The sequence below is a fragment of the Echiichthys vipera genome (genome assembly GCF_963691815.1).
Source record: "Echiichthys vipera genome assembly, chromosome: 3".
Classification (NCBI taxonomy): Eukaryota; Metazoa; Chordata; class Actinopteri; order Perciformes; family Trachinidae; genus Echiichthys; species Echiichthys vipera.
The window spans coordinates 15,907,326-15,930,605 of NC_139828.1; positions in this window are offsets into that span (position 1 = coordinate 15,907,326).

Sequence of the window (23,280 nt, forward strand, 5' to 3'; positions counted from 1 at the left end):
TGACTTTGTAGAATTAAGAAGGTGTAATCTATCAGAAAAGTGTGCTCAGTACAATTTAAAGGGGATTATACTTATTTTAACATAGGATTTAACTTTGGCTTAAACAGAGGATTAATGCCACACATGTATCTGATACTTGTTAGTCCAACATTTTCCTTCCTGTTATTACAGACAATTTTGTCTCACTGCTTGATCTGGTTTATCTGTGTGTCTATAATGTAGTCAAAACACACACACACACACACACACACACACAAACCTCTTTATCTAGTTACCATGCGTGAGAGCTTTCAGGCCACCTTAGTGGACAGCAGACACTGCTGTTTCTATGATCAGTACCAGAATATCTGAATAGACTCCAGTTTTACAGCTTCCAGGCTCAATTGGAAGTGCACTTAAACAAGATAATGGTCCATGGTAAAATAAAGGCCAGGAAGTTCTTCAGTTTTGTTTGTTCTAACAGAGCAGTGTCTGTTTGCAGCATGGAAATGTAGGTTGAAGGAATATCTTTTACAGATGTTTGCTTTATTGTTCACATCTGTATGATGTGATATCATGCATCGTATGTACTGAAAGAGATGTTTGCATGTTTCAGTCTACCACCTCTGAAGCAACATGTGCTCCCTAACTAGCATCAGATTCCAGCTGTTTGATCCCATGTGTCTCCTCTGCTTTTCAAATCCTGGAACAGATAAGATAAACGCAAAACATATGCATCCGCTATTCAAAGTGATACCAAAATATGATATACGTTTTTAAATTATTCCACATATTCTACAACATTCACATTCAGCACCCGCAAATCCCTTATAACATTAAGTTGTGCTGGTAGGATGAAAATTTCACTGAATAAAATTATCACAGTATAACCATAACATAAATCTACTTTTGTTTCCTCGGCAGATGTCCACTGCTTTACACTTTGGCCCCACCTATCTATTTCATATAACCATACGGCCTCCAAATGCTGTTTTAATGTGTCTAATTTAATGTTTAATGACGTGCTAACTACCAGGCATTAAGCAATAATCCACCCCAAATGTATCTTTGGTTTTAAATATGATATACTACCATAATATACTGTAAAACATTGTTCCTCCACAAAGAACAGCAGCTTGATTTCATCTCAGTGTTGCAATTTGATATCTTCTGTGTCACTTTAAAGATGACCAACTTTTAATCAATTCATTTTAACCACAATGACAAAGACTGCACAGCACTAATTCCAAACTAGCTTTTTCTGCAGCACTTACCTTTTTTTCACCTCAAGAAACATTTTCAAGTGATAATTAGCCATAATAATTGGTTTGGCTTTTTTGGGTGTGGGGTTTGAAGAGACAGGCAGTCAAACAGTGTTTCAGACACAGAGTGAATACAGGTAAATTCAAACAGACAGTATGAGAAAAATAATGTGTTCTGGTAGAAACTATTAATACAAGTATGAACCTCAAAATGGACATAATATGTTCATATATGCATATATGTGTATATATATATCCCATAAGAAACAAAATATTTTCCTATGAATCTCTATAAATTAGACATATAATGTAGCTAAGTAAAGCAATCTAAATTCTTTCCAATATAAAAACTAAAGTGCAGTCATCGATACCCAAAAACTACTTGCATAACTTGCTCTGCACCCACCTGTGATTGTGACACTATCACAGAGTCCAGTGCTCTGCATCAGGTAGACTTCATAAAAAATTCAAAACACTTTCCCAGCCAGTTGTAGCCTGAGGCTCTCAAGGTTTGTCTTTGTAACAATTTGATAATACTGGTCACACTGCATTGTGTGTCCTTGAGCTGCAACAAGGGCGAGAGATTTGTTTCCCAAGTCTATACAGACGCAAAGCAGAAAAAATCCTGGAAGCTGAAAGTCACAGCGATTGTTAATATATGAATGACAAGGTTGACAATTCTCTGAGTGCATTATTAAATATTACCTTTGAAAAAAGTGAAAGAGCAATGGAGTAAGACATTTGCTAAAGTAGAAAGTAGTATATGAAGGTAACAATAGATGTATTTAATACATTCACCTGCCATCCAGGATGCAGGAGAAATGATTCATACCACTATACTGTACACAATGCAATGAATGTTATTGGGTGTATGAAATTCAAATACACATGCATAGTATTTTATAGTCTCTGCAGCATAGCCTACTTATCGTGTTTGTGTGCACATAATGATTTCTCTGTTAACCCTTTCATTATTAGCTACTAGATCTGTTATCATGGTAACTGATGACTTGCTGAATCCACTAAGTAAGCAGCTTAGGGAAAAGCATGTGTGCCTACGCTATCTGTAATCTATTTATCAATCAGAAATTGGATTAATCTTCAACAACAAAACAAAAACACATAGTAAAGCTTGGTGAAAATGATAAAACAATCCTGCACATGTATCTTTTGAAAGTTATTAAGCTTAGGAAATAGGAGAATGTTTTTCATATACCCCGCGCCCCCACCTTTTCTTCTCTACTTCGCTCATCTTAGCTTTAGGATAAAATTAAAAGTTGTTTTTCTTTTCCCCTGGCTCTTCTTTCTTTATCAAACACTTCTCAATTTTACACAGCAGCTACATTTATCTTTTCTACTTCGTCTTTGACTCTGACTCTGTCCTTGTCCCTGTTATGGATAGTAATGGTGATGGACAGAATGATGATCTTGGAATTTAAGGCTATTTTACAAAGGCTAATATCTCATCATTCACAGCAAGTAAAACTAGGATCATAGGAAAAATATTTGATATTCTCAGTTTAAACCTTTCTCTATACGAGAATTTTTAAAGTCACAGTTGTTATGGAAAGAATGTTTATTCTCTCATGCTGTGCTAAATTGAGTTGTACCGAAGGTCACAGTCGGGTCAGTGACCAACATAACAGCAGTAGGCCATGACTTGTCTCATTCAGAGCGATAACTCAACTCTCCCTGTATGACTGGAGAATCGTTGCATTCATAATACTCCTTCAAGGACATAAGGAGTTAGACTAAACACAATACACATACACACATACAAACAGAGTGTTCAAGAAACATGCAATACAGACACTAAAAACAACACACACCAACATATTGTAAATTGTTATTTCCTTTTGTATGTATATATGGGTGCTATTTGTTATTTTGTTATGTATATATATTTTTATATTTTACTTTTTTTACTATTTTATCGATCCTCTGCCTCTCATCTCATCAGATTGTCTCACCTTAGAGATGCGTTGAATGTGTCCTGGGATTGCTGAAACATGACTGAGGTTAGCATAACTTGTGTTTAGACTTGACACTATGTAGGTTGGTAAGGAAAGACCATATTTGGTTAATCCTAATCCTGTATGTCGAGTATGAGTTTAAGTATTTCTTCAGGAAGACAGGAACCTTCAGAGTTTGGATCGCACTACATAATGCTACAGTGTACTGCTTAATCCTAATTGTCCTCCTGTGTCAATAAATGTTAAGCGTAAGTCATCAAGTCTCCCGGACCTTTCTTGTTTCCGAGAATTTTCAACAACAACTGTATATGAAAATTATCTGCTTAGAAGTTTTACATGGCTGGTCACCCCCTAATGCGAAAATGCTGTGAAATAACATATTCGCGGGGCGCCTGGTGGTTCATTGGTTAGATCTACAGAGGCTGGAAGTCCTCCCTGCAGCGATCTTGCAATAAAGTTTCCGCTCGTAGCAACTAAAGAATGATTAAATCTTTTTGTGGTTATGTTCAGGCACTCATAGCACTCAATTATGTTTGTGGAAAGATGGTGGTTTTGGATAAAATTCTCAAAAGTCAAAAGTGACTTTAAGAATTAGAAACATGTTCACTTAATTAACATTTAATGTCATTTTTTGTCTAACCAAAGTGTTTCTGTCGGCTCAGCCAAACCAGACACTAGACTGATGCAAACCCTTATCTCTGGTGTCAATGACCTGCACGTTGTTTGCATTCCATACACCCTGGCCTCTTCCCTACCATTCACACGTGGTACGTAAATGTAGCATATGCAACATCACAAAAAACTTCAACATTAAAGAAAATCCCATTTGTTTCTTATCTTTTATCTCATCTCCTAAGAGTTTCCTGAGAGTGCTACAAAGCTGTTTCTATCCACACTAACTTTTCTAGAAGTTGGGTCAAAACTGTCTGAAGTTGGAGTTAACAGTAAGTATTACCTACTGTACTTTATCTAACAATATCTATTTATCTGCCCAGAGTGCAGTGCCAAAAAAATCAATGAGTCTGAGAGCAGTTGTGAGGGGTTGATCAGCTTACGTCGACCGGAGCCTTGTTCTGAATCAATGAGTTTGATGTTGGTTCAGTTGCTGGGAACGATTGATTGGTGGGAGACGTAATTGGTCTCATTTGACACTGTAGTGGGTTAGATTCAGACTCAGGAACTGCAATGCAGGATGAAGCATGGACCATGTGTGCACTTGTGTCACAGATAAGAACACAATCTTCCGCTTGAGTTAAGGACAGACTTTAGGTACTTTCCTCTTAGCTTTGATCTGTTGTTTTTCTTTTGTTTAAACTTTACTGCAAGCTGGATTTGTGTTACTCCTGTCCTGAAATAAACCTAAGCTGTTCTGAAAAGGTTTATAACACTGGGGGTGATGGTAAAATATGATATAGGATTAAGCTGTATGATTGCACAATCAGCATGTTATTATCTGATAATGATTTAGTATATAGAATGAAATAAATGCAAATTAAACAGCCTTTAATGTTTTTGAAGGATATGTTTTCACATAATAGTCACTATACTGTCTTTAATTCAATTCAAATAATGCAAACCTGCAATGTGTAAATATACCAAAAGTTTGAGTTTTTGGGAGGGGGGGGGGTGATTCTTTGAAAATGGGATAACTTTCAATTCCACTAGGACATGTTAAACATTCTGAATCACATTGTATACACAAATATATCTATACAGTTTGCATTGCATCATTAGTTTAGATTATGGAGAAAGGTTAATTGTGTACAATAGTCTTGATTTTGTCCTTTATTTTAATCATTCTAGACGAAGACTCAGTGGTTTTATTAATAAAGGTCAGGAAGTTAAATATTGGATTCTGAGAGGACAGAGTAATTATGATAGTGGGTAATATATAATTATATATAATAGTGGACTAATGCGAATTTGGGACCTTTTTTCAGAAAATTGTCTCTGACTTCAAAAGAGCACATGATCTCGCCTTTTCCCGAGCTCAATTTGTCAAACAAAGCAAATAATAGTGGAAAGTCAAGGTGGATTACATATGAAAAAGTTGAGATGCAATTAACCTCTGACAGCGACATCACCCTAACTTTATGGAAATTATAAGCATAACAGTTTGTTAAAAGACGGGGGCTTCACGGACAGGCAACTCAACAAATAATGTCAAAAGAAAAAAGAAAGAGGCATAAATACATTTGAGATGCAAATTAAAAGAGCTTTATAAAAAAATCTGAAATTATTTGGGTATTAACAAAGGACTTCACTCTAAAACAAGTAAAGTTCACTAATTGTGTAGTGATGTCAACCATTTTGTATTAAGTGTAGTTTCCTGGTTGTTGAGTAGATTTAGTTGTACCTTGAGTTGGTCTTTGCAGGAGTTTTCGTGAAATGTCTCTAATTTTTGTGCTTTGAGTGCAAATTCTGCAATGGCTTGGTAATTTCCTTTCTAATTCCCTCTGTCCTCAGGCAAAGAATGCTTGTACGTGCATAGCCTTCTCTCTCACTCCTCCTCTCTCTGGCTCTGTCTCTCTCTCCCTCCAAAAACTCTCTTTCCTCTCCCTCTCTGTGCACATATCCAGCTAATTAAACAAAGCACACGATTTGATTAAACGAGTAAATTGTGCTAGTCTGTGTTTGCGATAATTAGGATAACTCAGAGTTTCCTTAAGAACATTAACTGTGATGGATGTTTCATCCCCAACTTAGAATAGCTGTGCCTAGACGACACAAGAGGATAAGAGCTCCTGTTGTGACAAAAAGAGAGAGAGAGAAGAAGGAATCTGTTTAATAATCTCGGACACAGATGGCCCAGTGATGCCATTTGGTGGAGATCAAGATTCTAAACAATGTATGTGCACAATATGTAAGTGTTTTGGGTTTGGGATGGCCTTCATCAGGACTTAACATTGAGATAAAGGGATTGTCTTGCCCTCATTAAGCCTACAATGTTGTGACATGCAAGTGAGTGTTATTTTACACATAGTGAGCACTGTTAATAAACAGTATTGAAGAGTAATTCAGATCCTGTACTTGAGTCAGAGTAACAGCACCACTAGAAGAAACACTACATTTTATAATTTTTACTTAAAGGTATGATGTCCGATTGGATTCTACCATTACTTAAAAACTGAGACCTTCCCCAACTTTCATGGTTTCCTATAACAGTGTATGTTCTGATTTCTATGTAAAGGACTTGGGACAGTTCTGGCGGGAAAATCAAAAGTATGTGACATTTTTGCGCACTTTTCCCAAAAGCCTTGCCTCTTTTCAGCTTCCGCTCTAGAAATACAGTCTGCGAACATCAAACATTAGACACCCACCACAACAAAGTCCGTGTATGTACACACAAAAAGGTTTTACCTAGTGAAGCCTGTCTGGCTAACTTCGGAAGATATTGACAAATCAGGCCCATTGATTTTTATAGAGCACACAGAAGTATCTAACAAATAACTTGACCAATATGCAAATACATGTATGATTGAAGGAATACAAAATCTTAAACTGAAAAGCAGCTTCAACTGTCAGATAAAGGTGTGGGAGTGAAAAGGTACAATATTTTTCTATGAATTGTATTGAAGGAGAAGTTTAAAGTAGCATGAAATAGAAAAATTCATTTACTCAAAACTTTCTGTTCTTTTGTAAAGTGTTCCCCTCGAGGGACTTATAAAGAAATGTTTTTTTCTTCCTTTCTTTTATGGGAACAGTATAATAAGTCAGAAGTGGCTCAGTTGTCACCAAAACCCTGAACCTGATATGCATCTGGAGAATGGATGAATGAATAACTTGATGCATGAAAGGCTTATCATTTGTTAAATACACTTTGGTGAAAAATCTATAGTAACAAGAAGAAAGAAAAAAATCAAGGACAGCAACTGCTTTATTTACTTTCTGAAACTTCATTAATTCAACACCTATTCAGCACCGGGTTTCTCTCCCAAAATCCATTGTTTTTAACCATGTAAAGAAATGCTTCACTTTTAGTTTAAAAGCATGTTTTTAATTTACCAAAAATTGGGAATCTGTCAAGGTGTTTTTTACCCTCCATGAACCCAAACACAACAACAGGGTTACATAAGAGTAGAACAAAATATATTTACAAATTTAGCTCTCAAGGTATAATATAATTAAAATGCAGCACAGACCAAATGCAGATGGACAAGAATTTCATCACAGATCTCACATTTTCAAAACTCTGCAACATTTGAACCAGCTCACACAATTGATGTAATGTTTCTCTCTTTTTTATTTCTAATTAATTTATGTTCAGGGTCGTCGTTAAGATGAGAGGTCAGCAGGCTGACTTTAAAAAGCTAGTCACTTGGACAGCAGCGTGGCTGAACATGCATACGAGCAATCACTGGGCTTTTTCCCCCTCTTATTCTTATCTTGCTCATCTCCTAGATTACATGAATCTGCAGCCTATGAGAGGAAGAGCAGGGGAGATAGAAGATAGAAGAGAGGAGGAAGGAAGCTGTTGGGAGTGTGAGGGTAGGGGGAGGAGACAGACAAGACCTGATTAAAGACTGTCTTTGTTATGTAATTAGCTCCAAGAGAAGAAGGCCCCACTGCTGCAGGGATGGAGAGCAGCTGGCCTGAGGTTGTCTAATTGCCTGTTCGGATTCTTTCCAGGCCTCATCCTTTGGAGCTCACACCCGTAATGACACACATGTTTACTGCTGAGTACTGCAGCAAATGCTACATAGTAACCACTGTCGATTTCTACTGTTGTGATCCAGTGACACCTCTCTCTCTCTCTCTCTCTCTCTCTCTCTCTCTCTCTCTCTCTCTCTCTCTCCCGGGACCACCCTATATCCGTGGTGTTTGAATCGGCTCAGCTGCTACAGCAAGAAAAAGTGCCTATTTATAGGGCGAACACTGAGAGCACTGTGTTAATCCTTGAATCAGTGTATTCTCATTTGAAATTTGATAAATTATTCATTCGGTATTATTTTTGAATCTCTAAACTTGTGAATCTGCTTCTGATTTTAATTTTGACCTCAAGCGTTATTGACTCTTGATCCTGTTTGAAGTTGCATAGGTAGACTGAGGGCTGTCATTATTGTTTTTTCAGCAGCTCTCTGCTGTTGGGGAAAGGTGTTCACTGTTTTGCTTAGCAGGGGACAAACCTGCCCAGCTTCTGTCTTTATCGAGGGATATTAAACTACATTACCTCAGGGTTCTTAACTATATTTGACGCCACATTTTTCCAGTTATTTTTCCCTGTCAATGAGAGATAAAGGCTTATATTAGCTCCCTATATTCTAGGATAAATGCAACCCAATCACAAGGCAGTGAATTTGGTCCCAAATTGCACATTTCTATTTGCATATTACATGTTTTGCATCTGATAAGTCACAGCAAAATATAATACCTAAAACTGTGGTATCAGCATTCATTTAAAAAAAAAAAAATAATAATAATATTTTTTAAATAGTGAAATATACTATTACAGAGAGTTATCATTTCCACCTGTGCACCCTATGTGCCTATGTGCTTAAATTTGGGTTATCCTGTGTGCATTATGTTTTCATAGATTTTTAATGGCTTTGTTCATTTACATTCAAGATACATTTTTCAGTTCCATACCGAGAGCTAAATGAGCTCTATTTTATAGGTTTGAAAGAGGGCATCAAAAAGTACAATATAAAGACTGGAGGTTACATCCTTTTAATCTATCACCAATTCTGTATTTTTCCGTCTTCATCCTCCAGGCCACCTGCACCAAAGTATGGGTGTGTTTGTTTCTATGTGGGTCTGTGTGTGTGATAGGAGAAAGCGAGATGCGAAGCGAGGAAGCAAGGGCATCCACATCTATCTCCTCTGTGTGTGATGCAGCGAAGCCGGAGGTGTGCAGGTGTTGTTTTTTGAGGTAGGACTGCAGAAATCATTTGCAGTCCCTCGTCAAAATTCCTATTCTCAAACTGAGTGGTGTCAATGCTTATTTTAATATTTTGCTGGCTAGCATTACCTTTTTGCCAGAGTGATCACACACACACACACACACACACACACACACACACACACACACACACACACACACACACACACACACACACACACACACACACACACACACATAGACACCTGCTCCACAGAAACCAGCCAAACACCTGCATCTTCCTGTCTCCCCAGGTCTACCCACACTTCCCTGATGGCCAGTGCGCCTCCACTTCTCCCCTCTTTTCTCATTTCTCTTTGACTCACAGCTTGTGGGACTCGGACACATTTTGATGACCAATACCCACCTCCTACACACACACACACACTAACACACACACACACAGACATATACCCATACACACACTTCTCATTCTTTGTAGCTTTTGCTGATATTAAAAAGGAGAAAGCAGCTGGGTCTATGCAGAATAATGAGGTCAAAGCCATTCTAATAAGTCTGGGGGATGAGCCCAACGCGAGTAGGGAAAGAGGAATGAGAAATGAGGAGGAAAAGAACAAAAACAGAGCAGCTTTCCAGGACAAATAACGTTATGGCTGGAAGCGCCATGGCTGGCTGGATGTCTGGCTGGTCTCTATGTAGACCTATAGGGGGGGCATTGGACACTTCTTTGAAACTTTAGCTGCAGCTCTGATTGAACTATACAGAATTATATAGAGTTATTTTTGAATTTCATTTAAACCCGAAAAGAGTGTATATTGGGGGCGCCTGGTGGCTCAGTTGATAGAGCAGGTGCTCCATATACAGAGGCTAAAAGTTCTTGATGAAGCAGTCCAGGGTTAAATTAACACCTATGGCCCTTTGCTGCATGTTGCCCCCTATCTCTCTCTCCTGTTTCCTGTCCCTCTTCAAGATGTCCTATCAAATAAATACAACGGCGTATTAGGACCAAGTATACATAAAAAAACAATTATGGAGACGGGGAGGGGGATAATATTTCAATTCATTTATGAGATTAAAAGTGGCAAACCTACAAGAAAATAAAGTCACAGATTTGAGATTAAAAGTGACAAGTCTACAAGAAAAAAGCTGCAAATTTACAAGATTAAAATGTAGTAAATCTACCAGAAAAAAAGTAGCAGATTTATGAGATTAAAAGTTTTTTTACACTTTTTTCTAAAGTGTTTTGTTTTACACTCCCTGTTGAAATACATCGCATCAGGATCACCACAGACGCTGCTGCATGCCGTGTAGGCCACAAAGTCTGCAGCAAACTCTGAAAAATATTGTGTTTTGAGAAAGACTCTTCACAGTCCGAAATCATGTATAATAAGCCACCTTTGGTAGAGAAAGGTGCTGGTTTCTTTCAGCCAGCAGCTCCTTTATTAGACTTGGCCAAATATTTGTGACAAACTAAGAAAAACAGTATAAATACTGACAGCTTTTGTCTTAACTTGTTTCAATATTTAGCTATTTGCGGAGTAGTGCACTGTGTTTGTATAAAACATCGGCGGTGGATTAGAGACTGGATTATGGCACTTATAATGTTATACAATAAAACCTTAAAGCCACTATTGTTGTGTGATTAATGCCAACCAGACGGCTTGGTTAAAGTGTGACATGTTTAACGTATGCCTGTTAAACAGGTGTATTAATAAGGTATCGCCTGCTGCAGATGTAAGCAACATAAAACCTTTATGAGTAAAAAGCCAATACTTTTTTAGGCTACTACTCTTTTCAGGCATACAAACATGTAGAAATGCAATATTTCAATCTACCCTGTCCACATTGCTCTTCACAATCAGCATTAATCGCACATAAAAAATAATAGCGTGGTTCAGGTTTTTTTGTATTGTTGTAATGTTATAAGCGCTGCAATGCAGTGCTGTATTATACATGATGTCACTGGACCTTGTATGTGTTCTTCATTCTTGCTAAACTTCAAAACACATTTTTTTTCAGTTTACTGCAGACATAGTCTCCACATCATCCAGCAGTGTCTATGTTGATCCTGAAGTGATTGGGAGTGTAAAACAAAACTTTTAATGCCATAAATATACAACTTTTTTCTCGAAATACTACCAGGTAAAAGCATTCATTAATAATCAAAACATACATTGTATTATGATGGGTATACTTTTTAAGACAGCAATCTTATTAATGTAAGATTTTGTGTTCTTATGTACTATCATCATTGTAAATAATTAACAAAATATATGCAAAATATGCATGTTTCATCAACACAAAGGAACATTATTTGAGTCCTTGTAATTGCCCAATAAACAAATGAGGAAATAAATCAATTGTTAAGTCAGGTGTTAATGATGGTTATCAAGTGTTTACTTTCCATCTGCAGATAATTTAAGGCTCAGGGTCAGCTGTAGCGGCAACACTTTTTGAGGCGTCTAATGCTCACTGGTTTAAACGCATTTCATCAGCCTTAGTGAGTCTCGTAGATATATAGTATAATAGCATCCACCCACAAGTTGTCAGCCTACGTCTGGAATAAAGTCCCTTGTCAGTGCCAGAGATTGAGCCAACAGTCTTTCAGTTGTTAGATAGCTCGCTACCTATAGGCTAAACTGCCACCCAAAAGTTGTACCCTCATAAGGTTTATTCCATCTGAATTGAGGGCGTAATTTACCCTGTGCAGTGCCTGTGAATGCTGTTGAATTCATGAAGTAGGGAGAGGCTGTCAAATCCATCCCTGCCATGATAAATAGCCATTTACTGTGGAATGGCAGCAGGATAGGGCAGGTATACACGCTGAGACACTCACAATGTCTTTCTGGGAGTGTTTTCTCAGACAGCCGGCGTGGTGAAAACCAGCCTCAGCCACACATGTCTTTGCTACACACTTGGCAATTGCCATAGAGCTTGACAGACTATCCAGGTCTTGGCAGGCATGTGTGTAAATCAAAATACCGTGGTGACATCTGCTGAACTTTGCACTTTATACAGTGTCAATAATACAGCATGTCCATAAACTTTGTCTGTTCTGTAATCGTTGGAACATCAGAAATATGTTTAAATGACTGGTTTTCTAGTTCTGAGACAAGGTAGCACTTTTAAATACATGACACAGTACTGAGTTAGGATTGGAGATTTAAATTGGCATGTGTGTGTGAGAGAGAGCGCATGCACATTCAAATGGAAATGCTAACAATCAGTATGGAGACACCTTATGCTTTCTGATTATCAGAAAACAATGTGCTGGTGCACAGGAGTCAAGAGTAAGATATATATTGACCTCCACTGCGAACAGAAGGAAGGAACAAAATCAGTAACACAAGAAAGACAGAGCAAAATTCATATAATTTTACCCGTGATTGCCAAATTTTCATATTTCAGATGATTCAACAAGCTGTAATACAGAGAAAAGAGTCAGGAATTCAGAAAATAATGGGATTACATTCTGAGTGTACCTTACATTCTACATCTGCTGTTCTCAACATACAAATGTGGTAAGTGATGTGATTGTGATTTGACTGGTGGGAGAGAAAGTTGTCAACCTTTTAATTCAAAGACTTTTATTTTGTACTGAGGCAAAGCTTCGAGCTTCCTCCAACACAGCCTATGTGACATATTTGTTACACATTTTGTTGTTTACACTTTTGGGAATGCCGTGGCTCCAGATGAACCCACATGAGTTTAAGTTAGAAGACTGGCATGACTGAGTTTATGTTTGTCCAGTGCAGTTCTAGTACTTGTTTTGGCATGAAATTGGTGCACAACATGATTTTCCTGGCTTTAAGATTGTGGAAGCACAAACACAGACCTTTCCAAAATTACAAAAAGTCTTGTACTTCAGTATTGTCTGTTTTATTTATTTATTGTTACATCTTGTAATCTAGTAAAGGTTAAAATCCATTTTGAAATGCAATTTGTAATGCAATTAGGTAAGAACCTGTTCTGGTTAGAGTAATATGTCATTATTACGAATTATGTTCACAGCTGCTTGTGAGATGTATAAGGTCCTTTGCATTGATTAAATACCTGAAGACATTACGCTACAGCTGCAAGAATGAAGTGTGTGTTCCATCTGCACTCTCTAATTTGAGTGTGTGTTGTACTTAATTATGCATGTGTCTAACACTGTGTATACTTTTGATAATTAGTTATAACTTCTGATGCTGCATTGCAATCTAACAACATAGGTACACAGCCTTATGTGCTTTCCTGCAAACAAGTTATATAACATGACTAACAAATTCCTCTGCATTTAATTGAGTTTTACCTAATTCTTAACAGATTCCGTTCTGGCCTTTGTGTATTATGATCTGCAGTTGTTGCCTGAAACTAGAATAAAAAATAAAATCGCTTTCATAACGTCAATAAATATTATATTTTTGTACCGACATATTCGTAATGTCAAATCTGGCCCACGGTATGCTGGATGTAATAAAGAAATTATGTGGTGCTTTTTATAACCTGTACAGATATCTTCCTTTTGCTTCCAAAGACATGAAATTCTCTAAGCATATGAAATTATTTAACTCAGGATGTAGGACCTTATCAAATGGAATATCAAACCGCATATGCTTTGTATTGCTGGGGCTGTTTCCTGCTACCTATCTTTAGCTAGTGTCCCCTGTGGTCCTGTTTTTTAATGGCAAATACGCCTACCAAATGTCTGCCGAGCCTCTTGAGGAGAGGGCAAACCTTGCAGTAGACAAACAGACAGTGAGATGCACATGCAGACACAGAGCACTGCACAGTATAAGACTCAGTTTCTGTTAGACACCTTTTTAAGACAGCTACTTTGTGCACCATTAGAGCACATATGGGAGAAAATACGGTGTGTAGAGAAATGTTTGCTGAGAACTGTCTATGTAGATAAATACTTTTGCAAACTGTCTTGTTTGTCACTCTGCTCTATGCTTTATGCCACTGACCAAACTATCTTCCATGCATATTTTAATATCATCTATATACCAAAACAATATACCAAGTGATGTAATCTGTCAGGTCCAATAGGTTCAATTCCAACCTGTTTGATTTCTTTGAGACTGTAACATATAAAGGGGCTTTATGGAGGACTGCATGTCATTGGTCTGTTGTCTAAATAGTTGAAAGTCAGATTTAATCCTCAGCTGATTTGCCAAATGAGGCTTTTACAAACTTGAAATATTAACATTTTTAAAAGTCTAATTCCTGCTCTACTGCTAATTCTAAGTATTCTTAGTCTCAATCTTACGCTTTTTTTTCTTTTGTGACAATTTATATTGTTTCTCGTTTACAATCAGTCCTCTTTATTATATATTTTATACTGTGTGTGTTTTTACTGTATATAAAAATGATTCAACTGCAGAAGCTTTTATTCAAATTATCTCAATGTAAACCACTTAACACTAATGATTCATTAATTATCAGCATAGGTGCAAATCAATTTCCTGTTGATAAACCTAATCAACTAATATACTCAATATTTCAGCTCTAATAATAACAATAATAACATTCAACAACCATTGGCACACACACAAAGCCCATCTCCCGATGAATCCACTGTACATGGGAAAGCCTCTCCTCATGAACGTCGGACTTTATGGACGGGGAGGTCAAAAGTACACTTCACAGCGGGATGGAAGACTAGAAATGGCACCAAACATATGGGAAAGTGTAATGTCATATGGCAGCTCTGGATATACAGCCACTCTACAGCGGCTGTGCTCGTATAAAGTTTACCATGAATTTCCATCCATTGGGGAGATGGGGAGATTCATGGACACTTCATTGGGCTGTTAGTCTGTCTCACTAAAATGCCCTTTAGAATGCCACAGGTGTACATTTTAGTGTAAATCAAGTCAATATTTATGGTATTTCTTTTAGGAGGAAATACGTTTTTCTCCTCGGGGGGAACATCCGTTATCATCTGGCCCAGCGCAGGAGAAGAGCCTGGTCATAATATATCCAACTGCTACATAGTGAAAGAGGTGGAACCGAGATTTTCCACAGCTGCACACAATGTTTTGCAAGCATCCCATTGAACTGAATTGCAAAATAGCTGTCCCAGGAGTCCTTTCACATTGCAATCAATCTGAATTGTAGTTTTGAGCCTCACAGCTCGAAAACCCTGCGGTCTGACGCTGAGTTTAGACAGAGGGGAGTGTAAAATCCAATGCTCATTTGTGACACATTTGAGTTTGATATTCACAAGTCTGTCCTGGTCAGCTCCAGGCCACCTGTTATGTCAATGATGGATGCCAGTGTAAGCACCCAACTAGTAGCTGAAATGTACAGTATATGACTACTATTCAGATTTTAAATGGTTGTGAGTGTGTGTGTTTGTCATGGCTCCTTATCGTCACCTGCTGTGCGCCCGAGAGCAGTAAATACACACAAGCGCAATTGTTCTCCCTTACACACTCGCACAAAAACACACACACACACGTATTCCGAGCCAATTTAGTTCACTGATTCTTCACTAAGTACTCAATTATGACTCTTTATTTTAAGGAGATTTTAAACTACAAAATTGATGTACCTTCAATGCAATACAATTAAAAAGAAAGTTGGAATAATTATTTCACACACACACCTACTCAGACTCCTACTTTTTATCTCCTGCTTTCCTGTTATCCATGGAAAGACTGTCCACCACCTTACTTACTTACTAATGGGTTATCTAATCACATTACGCCTACCACCCCGGCAATGACTATCTAGTGATTGAAGCGCTTTTTATTTTCTTCATGTGCCTACTTTACTCAATAGTGTCCTGCTGCAGAGTTTCAGGCTCAGGCCTCCTCCAGGCTCAGGCCTCCTTCATCCTGGGACCCATCTTCAGAACTAGGACTCATGATAAAAAATCACCTATCCTGGTCACTCAATCAAAACAGGACACCTTCATGAAGTAGCGCATGTGAGATCATGGGAGTCGTAGTTTTTATTGCCTTAAATCTGAGGCAGAAATAATGTTTACGGATGAGTTCAAGTGTTGGAGTTTTAGTTGCGTTATGTTTCCTAACGTTTATGTAGAAAGCACATTGCTATCGCTAGATGATACTACTTTGTTTGTGAACCAGTGTAGCATGAAAGCATGGTGGAATTAACAAGCTAACTAGTTAGCCCTCCATCTCTAGTCCTGCTGTCAGCTCTCATCCCGTCTAAAGTCTACTACTTTAGAGACGGAGGGTGTGCAGGGTGTGCTAGTTAGCTAAGTTGCTTAACGTTACCATTAGATGAGTCGACTAACGTTACCCATATAGCTGTAGCTACGTTACGCGGCAAATTCTGTTACCCCTGGTCAAAACAGTCATGTGAATTACTTTGAGTGTGGAACATTGTTGTAAAGGTCTAATATTATATTGTATCATGTCCATGCCACAAGTAGGCTTATTATTATATTCGCTAAGCCACGCAGCCTCCACCGGTAGCACCAAGGTAAACCATGCACCCTTTATATTAACTAATTTATAAAGTTAGATAACATAATGATAAGCAGCACATAACGGGTAACATACCTAACGTTATATGATTATTGCTTGTGGGAGAGAGGGTGCTGCTATTAACATTATATTACAACTTTACAGTTATCCTGATGGACATGTTTCTGGTGTCACTGCTTTCTCCAAGCTGGGGAACTGGAGGGGTCCGATGGAGGAGGCGAGCCTGAGCCTGGAGCTCTGCAGCCTTCTCTCTTTACTTGTTGGCTGTAGAAGTTAGACTAACTTCTATCAAGCACATTAAGATTTTTTTCATATCCTGCACACAGGTTCTGGCACACAAAGGCCTGAGTCATTGCATTGCATTGCACATGATTTATTGAGCACCTTCTGTTTTCCTTTTTTAATCTCTCCAAAATTGTGCTGAGCAGGAATCATGGGAAATCTAACTTAATAGCAGCTGGTATTGAAGCTGCTATTGATACTAAAAGAGCAGGATCATTTTTGTATAGAAACACAGGACATGCCTTGTGGGAGGATGAATACACACGTTCACAAACACAGGTGGATGCGTGTGTCGCTATTCAGAAGCATGAAGGCACACACACAAACACACACACACACACACACACACACAGGGTGCTGTTTGTTGAGAAACCCGCTTGTTAGTTTTGTTAGCTTTTACTTCTCCAACATTCTGTCAAAACAGACAAAGAGATTCACACCAGACATGGTGTATATTCCATCTTTGGAAGAAAAAGTGTTTGATGATAGTATTAACCAGACAGCTGAGCAAGGCTGGCACTGCAAAACCCACATAATACAACTTCCAGTGCAGTCAAAGTTTAACTCAAAATACTCTCTAACTCCATGAAAACAGCCATGCCATAAAGGGTAGATTTTTTTTACTCTCACCATGTATTTCTGAGCATCCCTAACCGTAGTCTTGAATCACGTTATGCGCTATTCTGCTACCCTTGAATGAGATATTGATTTTGAAGAGGACTTCTTTCATTACAGCATGCCTGCAACAGTACATTTTCCGAATCATGCACATGCTCAAGAGTCCTTGGCCACGGAGAGAATAATCGTCATTTCACCTTTAGTATGAGATGCCTTGTGTTAAAGGGTGCGATGCAGGATGTCTTGAGGAATCATTGCATAACACTGCATCAATCGATACATTCAGGTATCTGCATATATCCTGGCTCCGCCTCCTCTGGTGCTGCAATATCATTTACTTCAGTGACCTCGTAGTACCTCTAAGCTTTGTCAAGGTTCAGTGACAGAGCTGGACTGAGCTGTTAATCTCCCTCACCGATCTCCTTAGACACACTAACTCTGTCACGGATAGCCTGAAGCAGCATCCGCCTCTTTTCCTCCTTTTCCTTATGAACACTGACAGGTGAAAGGGGTGGATAAGTCTTATATCTCGCTATCTCTTCAGATCAGTCACCAGGAGGGTGCTACTGTATCTGAGTGTGTCAAGGTCACTTTTAGCATTGTTCAATATGAACGGCATTGTTCCCTTAACAAAGAGTCAGGCTTCATCAAGGTCATTGCCAGTAATTAAATACGGTACATTTGGGGATGTGAAAACTGTTGAAATATTCAGTCCGGTGCAACTTTAGAGTGAATAAATGGGTTACTTTCAAGTGAAAACATTGCGATTTTGCTCGTAATGGATTTCACTCTAATTTAAAAGTATTGTTTTGTCTTTTAGGTTTCTACTACGACTAATGTTTACATGCTTTAATGTTCAAAAAGCACATTGTTTTTCTCTTACTGTCTGTCTGAATATGCATGTATTCACCACCTGTCTTTTGTAGCTCCCCTCTGGAAAAAGTCCATTCTGCTCTGTTTGGCACAATTTCTGAATACTGGCGGTGTGCATTTCTCTGTGGAGGGTTTTGATGCTTTCACTGTATTTATATATCTTCAAATTTAAAGTATGAAGTTGATATAAAAAAAAAATACAATTAATTAAATGTTCAAACAAAATCAAAAGTTAAAAAGCAAGTAATCTCAACAAATGTGTTTATGATGGGATAAATTCTTTGTTTGATTTCAAAAGCAAGGTCTCTAAACATAATGGCATCCATTAAGACACAGAGACGGGCGATGAAGGAAAAGGAATAACACCTAAACACTGATTGGATTCACTACCTTTTCAGTCCATTAATGAAGCACTTTAATTTAGCTGCCAGAGAACTTTGTCTGCGACCTTCTCTCGTGACCTCGTCCAATATATTGAGCAGTGTTTGAGGAGAGAGGGCGAGAACACCTCTTCAAGGGAAATTAATATTCACAGAGGATGCTGTCCAACGCTGCACTAATCTGCATGAGATCTGACTTCCTTTCATTAATCAAGACGAGTATGCCCACGGTGCATCAACGGTGTTTACCTACGGAGTTTGTTGTTTTCCCAGCCTGTTGACTCGAGGCAAACAGCATAAATCACAACACAATACAATACATGACTTAACTTAACCGCCTGCCGTGGTGTTGTATATATATGAAATATTCTTTAGGTTTTATGGAAGATGCATGAGGGCTGGGCTGTGATTAATACATGATAGGATTCAATAATAATATATTCATACACCAATGTATTATTAATATGTTAATATTACTTGAAAGAGTAGTCTTCAAAGTCTCTAAAAGTGACTCGGCTGGTTAGGCACAATTGTGTGACTACAAAAATAGTAGTCTATTAGGATCTTTATACAAAGGTTACATGCATGTGTACAGTATGAAACCTTTGTCACGATTCATATACTCATATACGCATAGAAATATTAGGAAAAATCAATAGTCCAGCTGGGATTTATATGAATTATCAACATGGTTAAAATGGCTTCTTGACTGACACTATCAGAATGTGTAGATGATGGCAGATGTGCCCTCATATCTCACACTCAAAATTATTTGAAATAATTGAATATAGCTGTGAATTCTATTTAAATAATAATTATGCTTTGCCTTGGAAACGTTTAATGTCAGTTCTTTCCAGGGCAAATCATTTTGTTAGGATTACGGGTATAAAATCATTCTGAACAAACAAAATGTATTGTAGTGTTCTAAGACAAGACAATTTTATCAACAGTATATAGTCAAATTCAAGGCAATTCAAGGTACCCTACACAAAACATTAAAAGGATGTTTGAAAACAATTGAAAACAGTCATTTGACTTTTATTTAGACAATAAAAACAAGCTAAAATAACCCTTGTTTGTATGTCAAGAATAAGATTTTGTGGCATCATTATCTACAGATGTATACCATGTGTTTTCCCTTTATATTTATAGTCCAAGTACATTTAGGGTCAATTAAATCCATTCAAAACATGTTAGATGATGACTATTAGAATGACATTCTATAGAAACAAAGTTTTCATGTGATGGATGGGGCCAATATCATTTGTCACTTATCACTCAGCAAGGAGAAGCCGTTTTTCTTTCCTGTCTGATGTAAACCTGTTTTGCACTTCACTTCGTTACGTAGTGGGCAAGGTCAACTACGCAAAATTGACGGATTGAGTAGGTTTAGAATTAAAGATGTGAGAGCTTGTCAGCAGAGATGATTTAACACCGTGTAATTAGCCCTCCCACACAGGGCCACACACTGCTAAATGTAACTAACATAATACCAGTAAGAGTGAACTCCACAGTACCACTTCTCTACACTTTCTTTGCTACTTCACTTGTTTACATTTTCATCATATTGATTTTTATATAGGACTTTCAAGCTTTATGCTGAAAGTCACAGCTTTTGATGATCAATTTCAATAACACCTTTTTCCAAGTTTATACAGTTTCAAATATACTTCTTTTAATTTAATTTCCCACTTCCAGTGGTGTGCAGATATGGAACACACTACACTTTATAAAAAGCTTGTTATCCTGATAAATCCTGTTTATCATCATGTTTAATTATATATTATGATTATATTATTATTATTATTATTTCTTTATGTGTGTGTATTGGTTTTCATGCATTTGTTTTTTGTTTTTTTATTGTTGTCTACCGATTGGTTAGATTTCCTTCCTTTGGTCATTTCTTTTATTGTTGTTTTTTCTCCTGACATGTATTTTTTATCATCTGAATTGTGCAGGCTTATGTGAGCGCAAGTAAAATAAATACCGTATGTCTGACTTGTTATATGTAGTTAGATAGTAATTGCTGGATTTAAACCATTTTAAGTACTGTACTAAATACTAGAATTTTTATCCATTGAAATCCATTTCTGCACTCCTGGAACAAGAAATGAGATTAACAACATTAAGCACTTTTGCACAAGTTCCGTTTGACAACAAGTTAAACTGCCAGTAATGAACGGGTTCAGTTGGATGCGGTTTGTGGTTGCACAGCCATGCGACATGTTAACTTTTATATAGGTTCCCAGGACTGGTTCCATTTTAATGTGAAAAGTGTGTCCCAGAGACAGAGAAGCTACAGCACATTATAGTCGTCTTATTAATCCATTACATCACTCAACCCCTGTGGGAAGTCTGCTTTGAGGTTAATATTTTCAGAAATATGGGCAAAACAGACCCGGATGGAAGGATTCTTGAAACACAACACAAAGAAGAGAGAAATAGTCCTAGATTCGGTTTCATCTTTAATAAACTAATAAATTAGGAGGCCCCACGTTTTATTACTTCAGAAATGGAATTAAAGTATAAATTCCTCCCTTTTACCTTTTGATATGTTCTCTCATTAAGAAGGGGCTGAAATTGCACCTCCTGCTGCTTGGTGCTCTCTGAGCAATTGTTCTTTTACAGTGTTGTGCTTTCAAGGCAAGAGTGTAATCAAAATCCTGAGCATTGCAATTAGATACAATGGCTTTCCCTATCCCTGTGTGGGCATCTGCCGAACAGAGCACGGAGGGAAAAGGCGGAGTGAATATATTGTGTCTGCATTGAAGGAGGGTGAGTAATCTGGTATGTATTGTGAGTGCACACTCCACAGACCACTGGCTGTGAATAGCCTTTGTTTTGTGAACTGGCTTTAAAGTTCTCAAAGTAATTTGAAATAGTGCTTAAACATGATTATATTGCTGGATTTCTATCTTTCAAAGAAAGGGAAGAGTGAGAAAAAAGTATTTTGATTGACATGTGAAGTCAATGAATATCAGATAGAGACAAAACAATAACACCAGCCTCAATTTAGAAGATCATATCTAGGCACATGGTTTAAATCGAATGCCCATATTCACTGACAGACGCTCAATGTATTATCTTAGAGTTTATTACACAATGCTATATACTGTAGTAGTATACACGGCTTATAGCGTCCTTTCTTTGCATTATGTGTATTGACTGAATTTTCTGCTTTCTTTATGTGGTGCAATACTTGACAATCTGGTGAGTAAAAGAAATCAAGCAAGGAAAGATTTCACTATAGTAGTTTCTCTTTTTTTGTCCTGACCTTTGACTGCTCCTTATTTCCTGTCGTGGAGGTCTGTTATGAGATGAGGCATTTTTTGAGATGGGACACGTACTAGTTGGACCTGACTTTTCCTTTTCACTTGTCTTACCAAGCGGGAGGGATAATCAAATACATGTGTACATTGTGGGGAGGAAAAGAGGACTGAGGTCGTGTTGAATTTCAGCACAGCAGATCCCACTAACAGGAGAATATTCAGCAGGAACAAAATGTTTAAAACTGACATAATTATGCCAGGGAGCAGACAGGAAACCAAAGTAGTTTGTGAGCTAAACAACCTGGGATTTGGTCCGCCACTGTTGGGGCATGAAATATGTTTAAAGTCGCAGTTGTGCACGGTTACGGCTAGCAACGAAAATAATAGTCTGGCTTTTTAAATTATTTTAAAGTTTTAAATGTAATTTAAAAGCATAGGTGAATTGTAATTCATTTAAAGAATAAAAGCCACTTATGCTTTATAATAACAGTCTTAACAGTTATGCTAATGAGGTTATTCATTTGGGTTATTTTTATTATTATTATTATTATCATTATCATTATCATTATCATTATTATTATTATTATTATTATTGTTGTTGTTTTTTAAAAGGCTTAGTGCTTACACATATTATTGTTTCCAGGGTACCCGGCCACATTATTAACATTATTTAAATAAAATAAATAACAACAGAGGGAAAACATATCCTACTGTATCTTGGATCCTACTACAGGATCACATAGTCCAGAACAGGTCCCAGAGAGACACACTCTTCCTCATCAACACTTATTCTATGAAGCATTCATTTATAAGATGCCTTCTTTCAGTTCAGTGGCCTTTGTTTGATTTCTGTGTCTTAAAATAACTCTAAGGACTGTTATATACCCACAATAATAACAAGAAATGTACGGGTATGTTTGGTGTTTCTGGTCCTCCAGTGAACAGAACTTTGGACTCAAGGGATTCTGAACCAGACCAACTACTTTAAACTTCTAATACCTGGATCAGGAGTGGTCTGACTAAACTACATTCCTATTTAAAGTGTAGGAAAGTTCCTATTCAGTTGTACATTTCCAACACAAATTATTTTTGAAACGTTGCATCCTGTGGAGTCTTGATGGTGCGATGGTATTTGTGCAGTATGTTATTTTGTGTGAGCTTAACCCAGGCTTCTTACATAGAAATATCCAGCCACAATTTTAGACCATTTATCACATCCAATGTCTTTTCCAAAGTAGCTCTAATTTGGTGTATTATACATACACATTATTAATGTATTAACACATATTTAATTCAAGGATTTATAGGGAACTCAAGTTAGCTCATTTATATACATGTACAAATTCTAAAAATCTTTCTC